Source organism: Schistocerca gregaria, chromosome 8 (assembly GCF_023897955.1).
Source record: "Schistocerca gregaria isolate iqSchGreg1 chromosome 8, iqSchGreg1.2, whole genome shotgun sequence".
NCBI lineage: Eukaryota > Metazoa > Arthropoda > Insecta > Orthoptera > Acrididae > Schistocerca > Schistocerca gregaria.
The window spans coordinates 481,362,442-481,376,470 of record NC_064927.1 but is presented as its reverse complement, the minus strand read 5'-3'; the positions used below and the strand labels follow the sequence as shown (position 1 = coordinate 481,376,470).

Genomic DNA, 14,029 nt, shown 5'->3' with positions numbered 1-14,029 from the left:
CTCCGCAATATCCTTTCTTTCAGGAGTGCTAGTTCTACAAGTTTCGCAGAAGAGCTTCTGTAAAGTTTGGAAGGTAGGAGACGAGGTACTGGCAGAAGTAAAGCTGTGAGTACCGGGCGTGAGTCGTGCTTCGGTAGCTCAGTTGGTAGAGCACTTGCTCGCGAAAGGCAAAGGTCCCGAGTTCGAGTCTCGGTCGGGCACACAGTTTTAATCTGCCAGGAAGTTTCATATCAGCGCACACTCCGCTGCAGAGTGAAAATCTCATTCTGGAAACATCCCCCAGGCTGTGGCTAAGCCATGTCCCCGCAATATCCTTTCTTTCAGGAGTGCTAGTTCTGCAAGTTTCGCAGAAGAGCTTCTGTAAAGTTTGGAAGGTAGGAGACGAGGTACTGGCAGAAGTAAAGCTGTGAGTACCGGACGTGAGTCGTGCTTCGGTAGCTCAGTTGGTAGAGCACTTGCCCGCGAAAGGCAAAGGCCCCGAGTTCGAGTCTCGGTCGGGCACACAGTTTTAATCTGCCAGGAAGTTTCATATCAGCGCACACTCCGCTGCAGAGTGAAAATCTCATTCTGGAAACATCCCCCAGGCTGTGGCTAAGCCATGTCTCCGCAATATCCTTTCTTTCAGGAGTGCTAGTTCTGCAAGTTTCGCAGAAGAGCTTCTGTAAAGTTTGGAAGGTACGAGACGAGGTACTGGCAGAAGTAAAGCTGTGAGTTGCGGACGTGAGTCGTGCTTCGGTAGCTCAGTTGGTAGAGCACTTGCCCGCGAAAGGCAAAGGTCCCGAGTTCGAGTCTCGGTCGGGCATACAGTTTTAATCAGCCAGGAAGTTTCATACCAGCGCACACTCCGCTGCAGAGTGAAAATCTCATTCTGGAAACATCCCCCAAGCTGTGGCTAAGCCATGTCTCCGCAATATCCTTTCTTCCAGGAGTGCTAGTTCTACAAGTTTCGCAGAAGAGCTTCTGAAAAGTTTGGAAGGTACGAGACGAGGTACTGGCAGATGTAAGGCTGTGAGTACCGGACGTGAGTCGTGCTTCGGTAGCTCAGTTGGTAGAGCACTTGCCCGCGAAAGGCAAAGGTCAAGAGTTCGAGTCTCGGTCGGGCACACAGTTTTAATCTGCCAGGAAGTTTCATATCAGCGCACACTCCGCTGCAGAGTGAAAATCTCATTCTGGAAACATCCCCCAGGCTGTGGCTAAGCCATGTCTCCGCAATATCCTTTCTTTCAGGAGTGCTAGTTCTGCAAGTTTCGCAGAAGAGCTTCTGTAAAGTTTGGAAGGTAGGAGACGAGGTACTGGCAGAAGTAAAGCTGTGAGTACCGGACGTGAGTCGTGCTTCGGTAGCTCAGTTGGTAGAGCACTTGCCCGCGAAAGGCAAAGGCCCCGAGTTCGAGTCTCGGTCGGGCACACAGTTGTAATCCGCCAGGAAGTTTCATATCAGCGCACACTCAGCTGCAGAGTGAAAATGTCATTCTGGAAACATCCCCCAGGCTGTGGCTAAGCCATGTCTCCGCAATATCCTTTCTTTCAGGAGTGCTAGTTCTACAAGTTTCGCAGAAGAGCTTCTGTAAAGTTTGGAAGGTAGGAGACGAGGTACTGGCAGAAGTAAAGCTGTGAGTACCGGACATGAGTCGTGCTTCGGTAGCTCAGTTGGTAGAGCACTTGCCCGCGAAAGGCAAAGCTCCCGAGTTCGAGTCTCGGTCGGGCACACAGTTTTAATCTGCCAGGAAGTTTCATATCAGCGCACACTCCGCTGCAGAGTGAAAATCTCATTCTGGAAACATCCCCCAGCCTGTGGCTAAGCCATGTCTCCGCAATATCCTTTCTTTCAGGAGTGCTAGTTCTGCAAGTTTCGCAGAAGAGCTTCTGTAAAGTTTGGAAGGTAGGAGACGAGGTACTGGCAGAAGTAAAGCTGTGAGTACCGGACGTGAGTCGTGCTTCGGTAGCTCAGTTGGTAGAGCACTTGCCCGCGAAAGGCAAAGGCCCCGAGTTCGAGTCTCGGTCGGGCACACAGTTGTAATCCGCCAGGAAGTTTCATATCAGCGCACACTCCGCTGCAGAGTGAAAATCTCATTCTGGAAACATCCCCCAGGCTGTGGCAAAGCCATGTCTCCGCAATATCCTTTCTTTCAGGAGTGCTAGTTCTACAAGTTTCGCAGAAGAGCTTCCGTAAAGTTTGGAAGGTAGGAGACGAGGTACTGGCAGAAGTAAAGCTGTGAGTACCGGGCGTGAGTCGTGCTTCGGTAGCTCAGTTGGTAGAGCACTTGCCCGCGAAAGGCAAAGGTCCCGAGTTCGAGTCTCGGTCGGGCACACAGTTTTAATCTGCCAGGAAGTTTCATATCAGCGCACACTCCGCTGCAGAGTGAAGATCTCATTCTGGAAACATCCCCCAGGCTGTGGCTAAGCCATGTCTCCGCAATATCCTTTCTTTCAGGAGTGCTAGTTCTGCAAGTTTCGCAGAAGAGCTTCTGTAAAGTTTGGAAGGTAGGAGACGAGGTACTGGCAGAAGTAAAGCTGTGAGTACCGGACGTGAGTCATGCTTCGGTAGCTCAGTTGGTAGAGCACTTGCCCGCGAAAGGCAAAGGTCCCGAGTTCGAGTCTCGGTCGGGCACACAGTTTTAATCTGCCAGGAAGTTTCATATCAGCGCACAGTCCGCTGCAGAGTGAAAATCTCATTCTGGAAACATCCGCCAGGCTGTGGCTACGCCATGTCTCTGCAATATCCTTTCTTTCAGGAGTGCTAGTTCTGCAAGTTTCGCAGAAGAGCTTCTGTAAAGTTTGGAAGGTAGGAGACGAGGTACTGGCAGAAGTAAAGCTGTGAGTACCGGACGTGAGTCGTGCTTCGGTAGCTCAGTTGGTAGAGCACTTGCCCGCGAAAGGCAAAGGTCACGAGTTCGAGTCTCGGTCGGGCACACAGTTTTAATCTGCCAGGAAGTTTCATATCAGCGCACACTACGCTGCAGAGTGAAAATCTCATTCTGGAAACATCCCCCAGGCTGTGGCAAAGCCATGTCTCCGCAATATCCTTTTTTTCAGGAGTGCTAGTTCTACAAGTTTCGCAGAAGAGCTTCCGTAAAGTTTGGAAGGTAGGAGACGAGGTACTGGCAGAAGTGAAGCTGTGAGTACCGGGCGTGAGTCGTGCTTCGGTAGCTCAGTTGGTAGAGCACTTGCCCGCGAAAGGCAAAGGTCCCGAGTTCGAGTCTCGGTCGGGCACACAGTTTTAATCTGCCAGGAAGTTTCATATCAGCGCACACTCCGCTGCAGAGTGAAAATCTCATTCTGGAAACATCCCCCAGGCTGTGGCTAAGCCATGTCTCCGCAATATCCTTTCTTTCAGGAGTGCTAGTTCTGCAAGTTTCGCAGAAGAGCTTCTGTAAAGTTTGGAAGGTACGAGACGAGGTACTGGCAGAAGTAAAGCTGTGAGTACCGGACGTGAGTCGTGCTTCGGTAGCTCAGTTGGTAGAGCACTTGCCCGCGAAAGGCAAAGCTCCCGAGTTCGAGTCTCGGTCGGGCACACAGTTTTAATCTGCCAGGAAGTTTCATATCAGCGCACACTCCGCTGCAGAGTGAAAATCTCATTCTGGAAACATCCCCCAGGCTGTGGCTACGCCATGTCTCTGCAATATCCTTTCTTTCAGGAGTGCTAGTTCTGCAAGTTTCGCAGAAGAGCTTCTGTAAAGTTTGGAAGGTAGGAGACGAGGTACTGGCAGAAGTAAAGCTGTGAGTACCCGACGTGAGTCGTGCTTCGGTAGCTCAGTTGGTAGAGCACTTGCCCGCGAAAGGAAAAGGTCACGAGTTCGAGTCTCGGTCGGGCACACAGTTTTAATCTGCGAGGTAGTTTCATATCAGCCCACACTCCGCTGCAGAGTGAAAATCTCATTCTGGAAACATCCCCCAGGCTGTGGCTAAGCCATGTCTCCGCAATATCGTTTCTTTCAGGAGTGCTCGTTCTGCAAGTGTCACAGACGAGCTTCTGTAAAGTTTGGAAGGTAGGAGACGAGGTACTGGCAGAAGTAAAGCTGTGAGTACCGGACGTAAGTCGTGCTTCGGTAGCTCAGTTGGTAGAGCACTTGCCCGCGAAAGGCAAAGGTCCCGAGTTCGAGTCTCGGTCGGGCACACAGTTTTAATCTGCCAGGAAGTTTCATATCAGCGCACACTCCGCTGCAGAGTGAAAATCTCATTCTGGAAACATCCCCCAGGCTGTGTCTAAGCCATGTCTCCGCAATATCCTTTCTTTCAGGAGTGCTAGTTCTGCAAGTTTCGCAGTAGAGCTTCTGTAAAGTTTGGAAGGTAGGAGACGAGGTACTGGCAGAAGTAAAGCTGTGAGTACCGGACGTGAGTCGTGCTTCGGTAGCTCAGTTGGTAGAGCACTTGCCCGCGAAAGGCAAAGGCCCCGAGTTCGAGTCTCGGTCGGGCACACAGTTGTAATCCGCCAGGAAGTTTCATATCAGCGCACACTCCGCTGCAGAGTGAAAATCTCATTCTGGAAACATCCCCCAGGCTGTGGCAAAGCCATGTCTCCGCAATATCCTTTCTTTCAGGAGTGCTAGTTCTACAAGTTTCGCAGAAGAGCTTCCGTAAAGTTTGGAAGGTAGGAGACGAGGTACTGGCAGAAGTGAAGCTGTGAGTACCGGACGTGAGTCGTGCTTCGGTAGCTCAGTTGGTAGAGCACTTGCCCGCGAAAGGCAAAGGCCCCGATTTCGAGTCTCGGTCGGGCACACAGTTGTAATCCGCCAGGAAGTTTCATATCAGCGCACACTCCGCTGCAGAGTGAAAATCTCATTCTGGAAACATCCCCCAGGCTGTGTCTAAGCCATGTCTCCGCAATATCCTTCCATTCAGGAGTGCTAGATCTGCAAGTTTCGCAGAAGAGCTTCTGTAAAGTTTGGAAGGTAGGAGACGAGGTACTGGCAGAAGTAAAGCTGTGAGTACCGGACGTGAGTTGTGCTTCGGTAGCTCAGTTGGTAGAGCACTTGCCCGCGAAAGGCAAAGGTCCCGAGTTCGAGTCTCGGTCGGGCACACAGTTTTAATCTACCAGGAAGTTTCACATCAGCGCACACTCCGCTGCACAGTGAAAATCTCATTCTGGAAACATCCCCCAGGCTTTGGCTAAGCCATGTCTCCGCAATATCCTTTCTTTCAGGAGTGCTAGTTCTGCAAGTTTCGCAGAAGAGCTTCTGTAAAGTTTGGAAGGTAGCAGACGAGGTACTGGCAGAAGTAAAGCTGTGAGTACCGGACGTGAGTCGTGCTTCGGTAGCTCAGTTGGTAGAGCACTTGCCCGCGAAAGGCAAAGATCCCGAGTTCGAGTCTCGGTCGGGCACACAGCTTTAATCTGCCAGGAAGATTCATATCAGCGCACACTCCGCTGCAGAGTGAAAATCTCATTCTGGAAACATCCCCCAGGCTGTGGCTAAGCCATGTCTCCGCAATATCCTTCCATTCAGGAGTGCTAGATCTGCAAGTTTCGCAGAAGAGCTTCTGTAAAGTTCGGAAGGTAGGAGACGAGGTACTGGCAGAAGTAAATCTGTGAGAACCGGACGTGAGTCATGCTTCGGTAGCTCAGTTGGTAGAGCACTGGCCTGTGAAAGGCAAAGATCCTGAGTTCGAGTCTCGGTCGGGCACACAGTTTTAATCTGCCAGGAAGTTTCATATCAGCGCACACTCCGCTGCAGAGTGAAGATCTCATTCTGGAAACATCCCCCAGGCTTTGGCTAAGCCATGTCTCCGCAATATCCTTTCTTTCAGGAGTGCTAGTTCTGCAAGTTTCGCAGAAGAGCTTCTGTAAAGTTTGGAAGGTAGCAGACGAGGTACTGGCAGAAGTAAAGCTGTGAGTACCGGACGTGAGTCGTGCTTCGGTAGCTCAGTTGGTAGAGCACTTGCCCGCGAAAGGCAAAGATCCCGAGTTCGAGTCTCGGTCGGGCACACAGCTTTAATCTGCCAGGAAGATTCATATCAGCGCACACTCCGCTGCAGAGTGAAAATCTCATTCTGGAAACATCCCCCAGGCTGTGGCTAAGCCATGTCTCCGCAATATCCTTCCATTCAGGAGTGCTAGATCTGCAAGTTTCGCAGAAGAGCTTCTGTAAAGTTCGGAAGGTAGGAGACGAGGAACTGGCAGAAGTAAATCTGTGAGAACCGGACGTGAGTCGTGCATCGGTAGCAATCGTCATTCTGGCTTTAGCCGTCGCCGCGGTCGGACGTGCTTGTTGTTTACTCCGCGTACGTTAGCGCTATCGCCGGTGTTTGGTGTTTACGTGAAGTTAGCTGTACATTTTCGCTGTTATTTTTTGAGTGGTGTCTCTGATAAGTGTTTTTATAGTGCTTTCGTCCGTTCCACGTCTCGTGCTTCGCCGCAATTTCGGTTGTTGCCGGAATTTCGTCGGAACCGACGACCATGTCTGACACCGTCAGGAGGAATACTTTAGTCTTCTCGTTCGAGAAAGAAACACGGCCGGTCCAACCCACTGCGCTGGAAATCCACGATTGGCTGACTGAGGTAATCGGTATAAATTCTGACTCTGTTCATACCACGCAATTAGATGCTGCAAAATACTGTGTTTTTGTTAAATTTCTGAACTCAGTGACAGTCGATAAGTTGCTTGCAAAATGGGGTAATTCCGTCGAATTTGTTCATCGAGACGGTTCAAAAAGTAATGTCTCTGTACGAAAAGCTGATATCATGTACACCAATGTCAGGATTTTGAATGTTCCAATTGAAATTGATAATCAGTTGATCAAGGACGCTCTATCTAAATATGGCGAAGTTAAATCTATCTATAACGAAAGATGGTCGAAGCTATACAAGATACAGTGTTTTAATGGCATTAGATCCGTTGAAATGGAGGTGAAAGCCAACATTCCGTCCCATATATCCGTTGCAGGCCATAAAGCACATGTTGTGTATTCTGGTCAGGAGCGCACGTGCAATATTTGCAATGAGACAGGTCATTTCCGACAAGATTGTCCGCGCCGTGTTTTTGTTCTTCGGAACAATCTAACACAGCGTCAAAAACTGACCCTCAGCGATGTCTTACCAAATAGCACTTCCCTTCTTTCGGTTAACGACAGTGGTGCATGTACTTCTGCAGTGCCCGCCATAACTACTACGGAGTTCCCTCCCCTGAGCGTCATTACATCACACCCTTCTGTTCCCGATTGCGATCTCCAGAATAAGAAGCGACCGTTGGAAACGACCGATGACGGCTCGGACGGCGAGTCCGCCCGTAATTCGCCTTCCACCCGCAAGCAGAAGCAGTGTAATGCGGATGTGCTCGAGGAAACAAACAGTACATGTATTGACGTGACGACAGCCGCTGAGGCAACCCGGCCGCTGTCGGCGGCTGAACAGGTACAAACGGTCCACGGAGGGGACGCAGTAACGATTGTCGCGGAGACGGAAGAGGCGCACTCCGAAGCACAAGAGGTGACGGAGCGGAACCCAACTCAAGAACTTACAGACCCACAAACCGCCGACTCAGTCAGTGCTCTGGAGCTAGTGACGGAAAAACAAGGAAATGGCACTCGTAAAAAGGACGCTGTTGAGGCAGCTTCGGTCACAACGGTGGTAAAGATAGACAATCCGAATGACGGCGCGTTGAACCAAGATGTCCGAAGACGCCGACTAAAACCGCAACCTAATCTCAAAGCTTCCCGTAACCAAAGCAAACAACAACCAGCACAAGAGGAAGCGACGGCCAAGAACGTCTTGTATGAAATCATCACGGAAAGACCTAAGGAAGTACCTTCAAGTGACATTAGTGATGCAAAGCCCCTCGGTAAAACTAAAACCCGAGATGTTCGGAATCCTGCACCAAAATGAGGCTGTAAGATGAAAAAAAAAAGGATTTTGTTGAACCAGTTTCATTTCTAATTGTACTACTGTCTTAGTCATATTTCAGAGGAACCAGATGAAGTGTTTACCGAGCTTCAAATACTGACTATTCTTTTAGATGTTTGTTTAAGCGGAGTCGTTTCTCCCTTCTAGAAGCTGCACATCTTTTTTTTTTTTTTTTTTTTTTTTATTAATATTTTGTTATCTTTTTAATCACTTATTTACTTTTTATGCAAACTAAATGTCCCAGGCATATACAATTACGACTATCAATATTAACAGGATTACATCCGTGACTAAAGTTACAGCGCTCAAGGATTATTTATATGAGTCAGGGACGGACATTGCTTTCCTACATGAAGTAGTGCTGACTAATCTTACAGTGCCTGGATATTTGGCGATTTTAAATGTCTCACTTGACACCAACGTCGGTACAGCAATTTTAGTCAGGGAGGGGATTCCTGTCTCGGATATCGAGAGGTTGGACTCCGGCAGAGCGATAGGTATAAAAGTCTTTGGTTCTACCCTTATCAATCTGTATGCCCCTTCTGGCACATCCAATAGAATGGAAAGAGCACAGTTCTATAAAGAAGAAATCATTTATTTATTACGGAAAAACCCAAAAGATCTTATAATAGGCGGTGATTTTAATTGTGTGATAAATAAGAAAGACCAGGTTCCGAATTTTAATAACTGCACTGAACTGCAGCGTTTCGTCACTGTTTTACAGCTTAAAGATGCTTGGGAAATAATGTATCCCACATTTGTGGCATTTACATTCCTAGGTCCTCACTCACGTAGCAGGATCGACAGACTCTACATATCGCAAAGTCTAGTTAGCTCCTTCATTAAAGCAGAGACGATTCCAGTTTACTTTTCTGATCATAGCTCCGTGCTAGCTTCCATCAACCTTACTGCGCAACCCACTCGCCGTTTTAGAAGTTCATGGCACCTTAATACGTCACTGATGCAGGACGACGGATTAGAAGAAAGTTTGACAGAAGCGTGGGCATTGTGCCTCCGCTCTGCAGATAGACACGTCTCAGTACTAGACTGGTGGTGCAACAGGGCAAAGCCTAAACTGAGAAAAGTTCTCATCCAGTATAGTGTACAACGATCGAAAGACTTGAAAAATTCCATAGAATTTTATTATACCATGCTGCGAAATTTATATGAGCAGGCAAACACTTCCAACGTCCGTCTGGCAGATATCAAGCAAACTAAGGCCAAATTGCTCAGTCTTAAAAGACAGCAGATGGAGGGTCTGAAATTAAAATCCAAGGCTAAGACAGTCGTGGAGGATGAACATGCTTCCTTGTACCATCTACTGAAGCACGAAAGAAACAGGAGACGCACCTTCATTGATGGACTTCAGTCTGAAACTGGCGAGACACTCACGACTCAGAGAGACATCGTCAATGCAGTGCACAAATATTACGAAGACCTATACACTGCCAACCCGGTATGTGAAGAGTCCTTCGATGAGTTCCTTAGTTCCTTAGCTCCACAGGTCTCGGACGAGGAAAACGAAGACCTTCTCGTTGAGTGTACTAACGAAGATATCCACAGAATCATCTGCAAATCTCCTCTGAGGAAATCGCCGGGACCGGATGGTTTGCCTGTTGAATTTTATAAACGATACTGGCCACTGATTGGTGACATGTTTACCCGAATGACGAACGAGGTGCTTCAGGGAAAGCATTTACCTGCTGTTTTTAAAGAGAGCACAATAGTACTAATCCCAAAAAATGCTGCAAAAAGAAACCTCAACAACTTTCGTCCTATCTCCCTGTTAAACTCCGATTATAAAATCATCGGCAGAATTTTAAACAACAGACTCTCACAGTTGGCCAAAAAGATAGTAAGTCCATACCAGTCCTGTGTGCCTACCAAGAGCATTTTCAAAAGCATAGCTGAATATAGAGATATAATTGCAATCACTGCTGTGACCACCATAAAATGTGCTATCATGTTTATTGACTTCCAGAAAGCATTTGATCGTGTGGATCATAGATTCCTTAGTGCCACACTGAACAAAATAGGTTTTAATGAGCGAGTCGTAAGTGTGATCAGAAATGTTGCAACAGGCATCAGCGCTTGTATATCAGTTAACTGCCAGAGGACAAAGCAGATTCAGATCAGGCGCGGCGTTCCTCAAGGAAGCCCCCTCTCCATGTTCCTATTCGTGCTTTCATTAGAACCTTTCCTCCGCAGTGTTCATGCCACTCTAACTGGCATCACATTATCTGGTCACCGAACAGTCATAAACGCCTATGCCGATGATGTCGGAGTCGTCCTGCGAAATCCCGACGACATTTTGAAATTTGAAACGCTAATTAAAAAGTACTGTAGAGTCTCCGGAGCAGGTGTCAACGCAAACAAAAGCAAACTCCTAAACCTGCGGGGTTTTCAACATACCACCTTAGCCTGGGCCACAATGGTCACCCAATGCAAAGCACTAGGAATAACACTGACACCTTGTCCGTTAAAAATGGCGGCTATCAATTGGAGAAATACGTCGGGACAACTTCTTGGAACAACAAGAGCAAACCTCCACCGTAACATGAACCAAGTTCAGAGGGTGATTTTCATTAACCACTGCATTCTCTCCAGGAGTTACTTTATAGCACAGATCTTCCCACTACCGAAAATGATTGGAAAAAAGATAATGTCTACCATTGCCAGCTATCTTTGGAGAGGGGATATATTCAGAGTCGACGCAAGAACTGCGACCTTAGATCCCAGGAATGGAGGTTTGGGGTTAGTTGACATCAGAAATAAGGCGTCTGCGCTTTTTATAAAAAGGACCGCCACTATCCTTAGCGACCACGCTGATAGCATTACAACTAAATTATTTGAAGTTGTCAGGCCTGCCAGTTTACAGGCGCCGGTGAATGTGCAAAAAATAAATAACCGGCTCCAGTACGTTCGTGTATATTTTGTGGAATTCAGCTATCTCGGCGGTGTCATCATCAACTCACGACGGATCACGGCCCGCGATATTCTGTGCCATCGAAAGAAAATGGAGGGGAGAAACAAATTGGAAAGTAAATACCCACACACTGATTGGGACGCCATATGGAAAAATATTAATATGCGTGGTCTACCATCGGACGTCAAGTCAGCGTGGTATAAAACAGTGAATGAGACCGTAAGCACCAATGAAAGGTTACATGCAATCGGCGTTAGCGACACGAACCTATGTCTCAAATGTAAATTGATCGACACGTTAGTGCACAGATTCACGTGCGGTGGCAATCTACAACTCTGTAATTGGATTAGGGAACAACTGGCTTTTCTTACGCGATCTTCGGTGGAAAATTTTCCCCCTGTTACATTCCTCAGGCCTCAGACTTGCTATTTTCCAGCAGCAAAAAACAACTCGGTCCATTGGTTAATGGGACACTATGTGAATTACGTAATTAATCACCTGGGAAATGACAATTCCACTGATTTTTACATGTACTTGAAGTGTGCTTCTTATAACGCCCTGAAATATAAAGACCACAAGAAAAACTACGGCAATATGCTTAAAATTGTATTCGAGCGACTGGGCATTGGTTGACAAGCCAACGAGATAAACAAAAATCGTTTATTTAAGCGAAACGACGCTTAAACAAAAACAATTGGGGAGAAGTACAATTTTACAGTTTTCATATTACAATCACTTATCCTCTGTTGGCAAAGAAGGCTATTTTGTTTATTGCACAGAAGAAGCCGAAGCCGAAAGCCAGTATCGCAGGGTTAAAGATAAATTGTTTTCTTATACATTCATTTTATGACTGAGAAGGAAGTCTCATTTGTTTCCATGGAAGGGAACATACTTTTTTTATTATTATTGTTAATCTCAAGAAGGAAAGGAGGCTATGGAATTAGTGCCTTAACATAAAATTCCTTCTTCACATTCCATGAAGATTTTTCTTTTACAATAAAAAAATAACAAACAAACAAAAATAATAATAATAACAATAAAAAAACTAAACAGAAATTAAAAAAAAATAATATACAGGTTCAGGGTCCACTACTTCCTACAACTTTATTATATATTACAAAGAAGTATGCTAGGTTGCCGAGAAGCAGTGGATGAGAGAAAAAAAAAAAAAAAAAAAAAAAAAAAAAAAAAAAAAGAAAGCACTAAAGCTATAACCTTCAATCTCTATTGCCTCGGCATGACATAAATTTTTTGTTTCAAATGAAGCATCTTTGGTTCAGGATTTCGAAGGCAAAACAGCATATATCTACGTATACACAAGATGTAAAATTTCTTATTGAAAACTATGATAAAGACACGCCTCAGCAACAGGACTGGGTGGAGACATCGCGGCCAGGCCTCGAGATTTTGACCCCTGCCCGCTTTGCCTCCGCCTGCCTCATGATTTAAAAAAAAAAAAAAAAAAAAAAAAAAGTTGGTAGAGCACTTGCCCGCGAATGGCAAAGGTACGGGGTTCGAGTTTTGAAAAAAAAAAAAAAAAAATGGTGTAATGGTTAGCGCTCTGGACTTTGAATCCAGCGAAAAAAAAAAAAAAAAAAAAAAAAAAAAAAAAGCTAGCTCAGTTGGTAGAGCACTGGCCTGTGAAAGGCAAAGATCCTGAGTTCGAGTCTCGGTCGGGCACACAGTTTTAATCTGCCAGGAAGTTTCATATCAGCGCACACTCCGCTGCAGAGTGAAGATCTCATTCTGGAAACATCCCCCAGGCTGTGGCTAAGCCATGTCTCCGCAATATCCTTTCTTTCAGGAGTGCTAGTTCTACAAGTTTCGCAGAAGAGCTTCTGTAAAGTTTGGAAGGTAGGAAACGAGGTACTGGCAGAAGTAAAGCTGTGAGTACCGGACGTGTGTCATGCTTCGGTAGCTCAGTTGGTAGAGCACTTGCCCGCGAAAGGCAAAGGTCCCGAGTTCGAGTCTCGGTCGGGCACACAGTTTTAATCTGCCAGGAAGTTTCATATCAGCGCACACTCCGCTGCAGAGTGAAAAACTCATTCTGGAAACATCCCCCAGGCTGTGTCTAAGCCATGTCTCCGCAATATCCTTTCTTTCAGGAGTGCTAGTTCTGCAAGTTTCGCAGAAGAGCTTCTGTAAAGTTTGGAAGGTAGAAGACGAGGTACTGGCAGAAGTAAAGCTGTGAGTACCGGACGTGAGTCGTGCTTCGGTAGCTCACTTGGTAGAGCTATTGCTCGCGAAAGGCAAAGGTCCCGAGTTCGAGTCTCGGTCGGGCACACTGTTTTAATCTGCCAGGAAGTTTCATATCAGCGCACACTCCGCTGCAGAGTGAAAATCTCATTCTGGAAACATCCCCCAGGCTGTGGCTAAGCCATGTCTCCGCAATATCCTTTCTTTCAGGAGTGCTCGTTCTGCAAGTTTCACAGAGGAGCTTCTGTAAAGTTTGGAAGGTAGGAGACGAGGTACTGGCAGAAGTAAAGCTGTGAGTACCGGACATGAGTCGTGCTTCGGTAGCTCAGTTGGTAGAGCACTTGCTCGCGAAAGGCAAAGGTCCCGAGTTCGAGTCTCGGTCGGGCACACAGTTTTAATCTGCCAGGAAGTTTCATATCAGCGCACACTCCGCTGCAGAGTGAAAATCTCATTCTATAAACATCCCCCAGGCTGTGGCTAAGCCATGTCTCCGCAATATCCTTTCTTTCAGGAGTGCTAGTTCTGCAAGTTTCGCAGAAGAGCTTCTGTAAAGTTTGGAAGGTAGGAGACGAGGTACTGGCAGAAGTAAAGCTGTGAGTACTGGACGTGAGTCGTGCTGCGGTAGCTCAGTTGGTAGAGCACTTGCCCGCGAAAGGCAAAGGTCCCAAGTTCGATTCTCGGTCGGGCACACAGTTTTAATCTGCCAGGAAGTTTCATATCAGCGCACACTCCGCTGCAGAGTGAAAATCTCATTCTGGAAACATCCCCCAGGCTGTGGCTAAGCCATGTCTCCGCAATATCCTTTCTTTCAGGAGTGCTAGTTCTGCAAGTTTCGCAGAAGAGCTTCTGTAAAGTTTGGAAGGTAGGAGACGAGGTACTGGCAGAAGTAAAGCTGTGAGTACCCGACGTGAGTCGTGCTTCGGTAGCTCAGTTGGTAGAGCACTTGCCCGCGAAAGGCAAAGGTCCCGAGTTCGAGTCTCGGTCGGGCACACAGTTTTAATCTGCCAGGAAGTTTTATATCAGCGCACACTCCGCTGCAGAGTGAAAAACTCATTCTGGAAACATCCCCCAGG

General features: G+C 47.1%; 1 non-coding gene across 1 annotated transcript; it reads left to right on the top strand.

Annotated features, from left to right (window-relative positions):
* Positions 1-728: 728 nt before the first annotated feature.
* On the top strand, positions 729-803 carry Trnas-cga (transfer RNA serine (anticodon CGA)). The gene has a single exon. It is a non-coding gene; the product is annotated as a tRNA-Ser (tRNA).
* The last annotated feature ends 13,226 nt before the right edge of the window (positions 804-14,029 follow it).